The following is an 8,000-nucleotide window of genomic DNA, read 5'->3' as shown; positions in this document are numbered from 1 at the left end:
ATCAGAGTTTGTCACGCAGCTTCTTAAGAGTGGACCTGTGACTTTGACAGCTGGAACAAGTTCCGCCTCCTTACGGAGGTCTAAATAGCCCTTCTCTGCCTCCCTCCAGACCTCACCTCACTCCACTCCCCTTGTTCATTCCACTGTGGCCACCCTGGTCTCCTTTTTTTTTTTTTTTTTGAGATAGTCTCATTCTGTTGCTGGGCTGGAGTGCCATGGCATCAGCCTCGCTCACAGCAACCTCAAACTCCTGGGCTCAAGCGATCCTCCTGCCTCAGCCTCCCAGAGTGCTAGGATTACAGGCGCAAGACAGCACGCCCGGCCCACCCTGGTCTCCTTTTCATCCTCTCTTAGAACCTTGTCACTTCCTGCGCCTTTCACTTTGAATGCCCTGTTTCCTCGCCCCACACCCAGTCCCGTGGCTTTCTCTTGTTCTCACTCAGATCACAGCAAAGTGTCACTTCCTCAGACAGCTTCTCTGACACCTTTAGGAAATCTCCACCCTTTCACTGTCACACTCACCCACCATACCTGATTTTATTATCCTCCACTTACCAGTATATGGAATTAGTTTGTTTGCTTCTTTATTTACTTGTTTATTTGTTGTCTTCCCCACCGAATGTAAGCGCCCTCACGTTAAGGAACATGTACCGTGTTTCCCCGAAAATAAGACAGGATCTTATATTTATTTTTCCTCAAGAAGACACCCTAGGGATTCTTTTCAGGGGATGTGTGATTTTCCCCTCAAAGCCTCAGCTTGCAGCACACACAGGATGGCCGGGACCTGACAGGGGGAGCCGACCTTGCTGGTGGGGCTGCCCGCACCTTTCCGGTCACCTCTGGGACAGTAGCTGTCACGAAGGGGCAGATGAGAAGGGCTGCTTGTCTTCTTTACTACTCCGCGACGACATGCACGGGTTGTGCAGATGCGCTGCGCAGCCACGCCCAGCACTAGGTCTTATTTTCAGGGCAGGGCTTCTATTGCCCAAATACTTAGAAATCCTGCTAGGGCTTATTTTATGGGTAGGTCTTATTTTCGAGGAAACACGGTATGTTCTATTCAGTGTTGAATCCCCAGCACCTAGAATAGAGCCTGGTACATAGTAAGTCACCAGAAAGTTTATTGATGGTTAACTGGCCTTTATTTTCTTATCTGTAAAACAAAGAGTACAAGATCAGTGAGCTCTGACCTCTGACCTCTGACCTCTAGCTCCATGTATCTATACCTACTTGACATCCCTTCTTAAATGTCTCAAAGATGCCTCAAATGTAACACCTCCAGATCATACTGATGATCTTCCTTACAACACTCTGGTCTCTGGCCAGTGCCTTGTAGACCAGGGAGGAGTACCGCCATCATTGGATTGTAAAGACAGAAGGCTAGAGATCGCCACGACACCTCTACTTCCCTTGCTTTAACCCATCAAGCCCTGCTAATTTTATCTCCTTTGAGTTTTGTGCTGGGGAGAACCAGCCCCCAACCCTGGCCCACTTCTCCTCTCTACCCCCTTGACTCCACCCTGCGTGATGAGGGGCCTCATCTATGTGCCTGTGGAAATCCCACTCCTCCTGTTATTCACCATCGTCTCACTGCTTGTGGCATAAAGACCAAGATGTTTACTGTAGCTAAGATGACATTCAAGGCTATCCCTTGTTTGCTATTTCATCTCACACTTCACCTTCCTCTGACCCTTTGTCTAGCCTTTCTTGTGGTTTCTTCCAAGCATTTGCACATGCTGTTTCCTCTGCTTAGAAGGCTGTTTTCTTCCTTTGCTACTCATGCTCACTTAACGAATTCTCAGCTCAAATGGCAGGTTCTTGGGAAAGCCCTCTTGGACTCCCAGGCACATGGTATTAAATAAATACCGCTCGAATCAGGAACACTGTTTCATCCCTAAACTCTTGGGTGGTGTACTGATCTTGTCAATCATCTTAGACAGACTGCTTCCCCATCCAAGTTTTGTGGGTTCTACAAGGATAGTATCTTTCTTTGGGGCCTGCAATATTAAAATGGCCACATTTCCGTACTTAGTTTTGCCTGGAAACCCAGATAATTATAAATTCTACTTTTCTATTATGTGTGCCAGCCTGCTTTTCTTTTCTTTTTTAAAGTTCTGCAGAAAGTTCCATTATCTTTGAAGTTGGGACCTAATTCTTTGCTTTGGTCTTTTAGCTAGCATTGAGAAACCACACATGTTCATCCCCTCGGTCCTTCCCTCAGTGCTCTGGCTATTCATGCCATTTCTCCAGGCAAAGTTCCTTCACAAGCAAAAATAAACCTAGCGAATGCACATTTGAAGTTTGAAGTGTGTTGAGCTGCATAGGTAACTAAAGTGGTTACAGCCCACACTTCTTATTTATGTATGAAATTACCCTTGGATTTAGAGCTTCTTCTCTACTGTTTCATTATCATCCCAGGAGTACCTCATGTTCTACGTACAGAGTAACTTATTGTATTTTAATTATCTTCCTATGTGTCTGTCCCCCCTGTTAGACTGTGAACTCCTTGAAGTCAGAAAATATGTTTTATTGGCCGGGCACGGTGGCTCACACCTGTAATCCTAGCCCAGGCGGGTGGATTGCTCGAGGTCAGGAGTTCGAAACCAGCCTGAGCAAGGGCGAGACCCCGTCTCTACTATAAATAGAAAGAAATTAATTAGCCAACTAATATATATAGGAAAAATTAGCCGGGCATGGTGGCACATGCCTGTAGTCCCAGCTACTCGGGAGGCTGAGGCAGCAGGATTGCTTGAGCTCAGGAGTTTGAGGTTGCTGTGAGCTAGGCTGATGCCACAGCACTCACTCTAGCCTGGGCAACAAAGTGAAACTCTGTCTCAAAAAAAAAAAAAAAGAAAATCTGTTTTATTAATCCTTTGTATCCTCAGAGTCTAGTAAATGCTTGGTATATAGTAGACACTCAATACATTTTGAGCATGAATGAAAAACTAGGTGTCACTACTTAAAAATCAGTATGAAATGTTCTTTTGTGGATCGTGCCCTGTCAGCAAGAACGTTGTTGTTCTTAAATAAATAGTATGTGTGTTGATGCCAGGGCAATGTTTGCTTTTAGATGCCATCATTCCTGATGTGCATTTTTTGCCAGTTTTCCATGTACCTGCAGAGAGAAGTTTGGACTCATCGATACAGCCGTTTGCCTTCAAGACAGTAAATGTGGAGAGACTGATTTATATAATTTTAAGGCATGAATAAATAAATAGTGCAAATATAAAAATTAAAATTGAATTGAAATAGTTACGGTATATATTTTAACTAGTAATTTAAGCTATTTATACTGGATATGTTATTAATATAACTGAATCAGAAATATATCTGAAGGAGAGTACCATTATCAATACAATATGCTATTGAAATTAATTCTTTATTCTATTTTTGTGCATATTTTCCTTGTAATGCATTATTGTTAAATGAGCTAATTTTGCAAACCAAACTTTCAAACTCATGTATATTATTCTAACAAAAGAATTTTATTTATTTCAATATCTATATCATGAAAAATTAATTTTGAAAAATCCAATACGTATATACCCAATAATAATATTTATAAATCATTCTGAAGGCATTTACATTATATAGTTTATTGTAACTAGGCTAGAGATGAATTTCTGTTAAAAAAGGCAAACATCTGCCAATTATTTGTTAGATATATTTCTTAATTGTTACAAGTTTTTTCTTGATCAAATAATCCATTTCTTGTTGTTAGTACATACATAGTTGCTTGAAAAACTCATGAGAATTCCAAGATTTAAATTCTAAGATTCAGCTGGATAACAGGTCAGGGAAGCATTAGCTAAGAACAAGAACTGGGAAATTACAAAACATCTCACAAATTCTAATTTAGAAGACATCAGAGAGATAAAAAGTTTTACCTGTTAATGAAAACATTCTATACTTGATCTACTAAAATTTCAACATAGGAATATTTTAGTTATACAAACTTTGTTGTTTTATAGGACATTTGAAAAGTTCATTTTTGTAACTTTAAATCTCTTTTGTGTATTAAGTTTCTTGAATTGCATTTAAAAAAATTAAGAGTATAAATAGACTCATCAGTGCATTCACTTGTTTGATTTCCATCTGTAGCTATCATTATGAGATAGGAATTGCTATTATTAATTTCAATTTATATGTTTACAGATTCTGTTTGTTAACTTAGGATGAATTGTTAAGCATGCATTGCAGGCATTAGCTATATTTTTCTTGCACTTGAAAAAACTGATAAAAAGATATGGGAATGTCTCATTTTATTACTACAGTTTAGACAAGTTTAAGTGACCTTTTCATTTCTTCAAAATGTTAAACTGAACTTGCCAGAAAGTAATGCTCAAGGAGCAATGTGTGGATTAGAAATGAACAAGCTTTCAAACTTGGATCCCAAATGCCTAACTTGATACATTCTTTCTTACCACTCAGGCCCTTTTCTCATTCTATGACAGTCACATTGAAAACAAGGAATCAGAATGTTCCCAGTAGAAGGATCCTTAAGGTTAATTTAATCCAACTTGCTCCCTATGACCCAGGGATATATATATATATAGATCTGCATGTCCAAGTCTGTAGCTAGAAACTGGCGCTGGACCGAATTAAACTGCATGTAAAGAACTGAGAAATTTTAAGTAAACGGTTAGGAAATTTGAGTGGAGCTAGATATAAATTCCAGAGGCCCAGTGTAACATGAAGAAAGGGCAGAAAAAGGGACCCTTTTGCCATGGGAGCTTTGGGGACAGAAGAATTTATAGGATGGGACAAGCCAAAGATGGTGATCTATTGCGGTTTTTATGATGTAAACTGTCTCTTGTGAAATCTTCCGCAAATTCTGTATTTTTCACTAATTCAAGTGGGTATTTTGGACGAATGGCTTTTGGGGGAGCTGAGGAGACAACTGATGTTTACATTGTAATTTTTATTTGTATTAGAAATGCCTATATAAGTTTATAGATTTGTTGCAATTTTCTTTTTCTTTAATTGGGAAATGTATCTTTATAAGTGAATACAAAATTAAATTGATGATTCTGTTTCAATTGTTTAGTTTGATGCATAAAAATCTTTTACTTTTCTCCCTTTGTGTATTTTTTAGAAAGCAGTCCAGGCCCTTCATGATAGGTAGGTTCTGCATATCTTCATTTTATAGTAGAAAGAATACTAAGAAAAGATTTCCCTGTCCCCAATTTTCTCTCCAAATGAATGCAGATTTCTTGTCTTTTGGGATGACTTTGGGTTAAGTAGTTGTTCACAGAGTGACTATCCGAAGAGATAGTTCATCTTCAAAACTGTACCTTTTCTATCCTGTACAAATAAATGCAAAACAAAGCACAAAGGAAATAAAGGCTCTGGTTTAATTCTCAGATATATTTAAATTACAATTGAGGTATTTTTTTTTCTTTTCTAAATGATCAGTATACTATTATTCTTTTCAAAGAAAATAATTTTCTTAACTACCCTTTATTTTTAAACGTCTTCCACAAAACACTACAATATCATTGGAGCTATTTTTCTATTTATTAAATACTTAGAAATGAGATCTTCTAAACCGTATTTATAACTCTTAGTTTAAATGTTTGCATTTGCTTTCATGGCAGAGTCCTTTGATACTGACTAAACATAGAGTTTAAAAGCTTGAAGAACAGGATATTTAGAAATAACTAACAATTATGTGGTTTTATTTCGCTCAGTGTAGAATGTACATGTAGAATTCATGTCAGAGGTTTTCAGAAAAAAATATAGAGGTTATTAATTTGGGAATCCACAAAATGCAAATGTTCTAGTGTTTCTTATTAACTAAGATTAATTTTAAGCATACAAATAATGTTAAGACAAATAGTTTACCAACTATCTACTAATCTTTAATTAGGATACACACGTGCAAAACACCTTATTGGTACTGTAAAGAAAGATTCTTTCAGGTGTTGTCAGTTTTATATTTAAAGCTATGGGATGGTCATTCGATATAGGAAAACCAATGCAAAGTTTCTATTCAGTCATAATGAATTTGAATTTTGGGGTGGGCTTTTTGAATTTATCAATGTATTACAAGATAATGTTACAGTACAAAGCAAACAGACTAATATTATTCTTTTTATCTGCTAAGTAACAAAAAATGCACAAGGATTAGTAATACAATTATATTCAACGATATGGATTTTGTATTTTTGTAGGCCTTCCCACAGATCCGTGTCATGAAAAGGCTGGGGTTGGTCGCTGGTCCCTTCAAATCAACAGTGCCTACTCTTTCTAGGAAGTTAAAAGAAAAGTTGACTTAATTTATCCAAGAAAGAATTATTTTCTCTTTTTAGAAAGTTAGACTAGCTCTTCCCCCCCCCCCACCCCAACATAAGTTTCCTGGCTTTATCAAAGATGTTTTTTCTAGTGGAAATAATTTCATAAACAGACATTCTTTTATTTCTGTTCATTTGTGGCCTAAAAGACCAATTTGGTAGTCCCTTTCAGGACTCCTTCGAATTGTTAAAAAAAAAAAAAAAAATTCTGTCTGTCTATCATCTAGCATCTATTTTCTCTTCTATGCTTGATTATTTAATTATCATAATACTCATTCCAGAAGATGAAATAACATAAAATAAGATCATAGAAAATAAATTTCTTTCATTATAAGACTGAATGGGAAAAATAATGCTTCTCTTGAATATTTATTAGTCTCTGTGCCTCTATGTGCCACAGGGCAATTTGACTGACTCAATTATTTAATTAAAAAAATAACCAGCTTGATACTAATTATTGTATTGGAGAAAGTCTTTTTTCCGACTGGTTGAGATCAGTAGTTCATCTTCAGAGCAAAAGGGCAGAGGTAGAATAGTCCTTTAGAAGTAGATATCGGAATTTGGGTGGGGAAAGTGGAAAAGGGAGATTTTAAAAATATTTTTTAAATTATCCTTGCTTTGCTTTGTTTTTAGAAATAGTGGTTAATTTTGTTTTGAAATTTAAAGTAACATTAAAGAAGAGCATGTGAATTTTCTATTTATTAAAAGAGAGAAAGGGCCGGGCACAGTGGCTCACGCCTGTAATCCTAGCACTCTGGGAGGCCAAGGCAGGTGGGTCGTTTGAGCTGAGGAGTTCAAGACCAGCTGGAGCAAGAGCAAGACCCCCCTCTACTAAAAAAATAGAAAGAAATTAGCTGGACAACTAAGAATATATAGAAAAAATTATCCGGGCATGGTGGCACATCCCTGTAGTCCCAGCTACTCGGGAGGCTGAGGCAGGAGGATCGCTTGAGCCCAGGAGTTTGAATTTGCTGTGAGCTAGGCTGACGCCACGGCACTCACTCTAGCCTGGGCAACAGAGTGAAACTCTGTCTCAAAAATAAATAAATTAATTAATTAAAATAAAAGGGAGAAGGCCGGGCATGGTGGCTCACTCCTGTAATCCTAGCACTCTGGGAGGCAGAGGCGGGCGGATTGCTCAAGGTCAGGAGTTCGAAACCAGCCTGAACAAGAGTGAGACCCCGTCTCTACTATAAATAGAAAGAAATTAATTGGCCAACTAATATATATAGCAAAAATTAGCCGGGCATGGTGGTGCATACCTGTAGTCCCAGCTACTCGGGAGGCTGAGGCAGGAGGATCACTTGAGCCCAGGAGATTGAGGTTGCTGTGAGCTAGGCTGATGCCACGGCACTCACTCTAGCCTAGGCAACAAAGCGAGACTCTGTCTCAAAAAAAAAAATAAATAAAAGGGAGAAAGGAACAAAGGTATGAAACAGGGAGGGAAAGAATCCTCTGCCTGATAAAGAAGGTCTAGGGTTCTCCTAACCTGTAGAGGTGAATCAGGGATCAACCTGTATGTATCGTATATATGTATATATTGTAAATATCATGTATATTGTGATGGCAAAGATCATCATCATCATCATTTGGGGCTGTTTTCCTCCTCTTCTCTTCTTAACTGAAAATCCCACGAGAGATACTCATGTTGGATCTAAGTGTCCTACCTCTAGGCTTGACTCACACGTGGGCCACAGCTGGGAAGGA

The sequence above is a fragment of the Microcebus murinus genome, chromosome 26 (genome assembly GCF_040939455.1).
Source record: "Microcebus murinus isolate Inina chromosome 26, M.murinus_Inina_mat1.0, whole genome shotgun sequence".
In the NCBI taxonomy this organism is placed as follows: domain Eukaryota; kingdom Metazoa; phylum Chordata; class Mammalia; order Primates; family Cheirogaleidae; genus Microcebus; species Microcebus murinus.
This window is presented reverse-complemented; position numbering follows the sequence as displayed.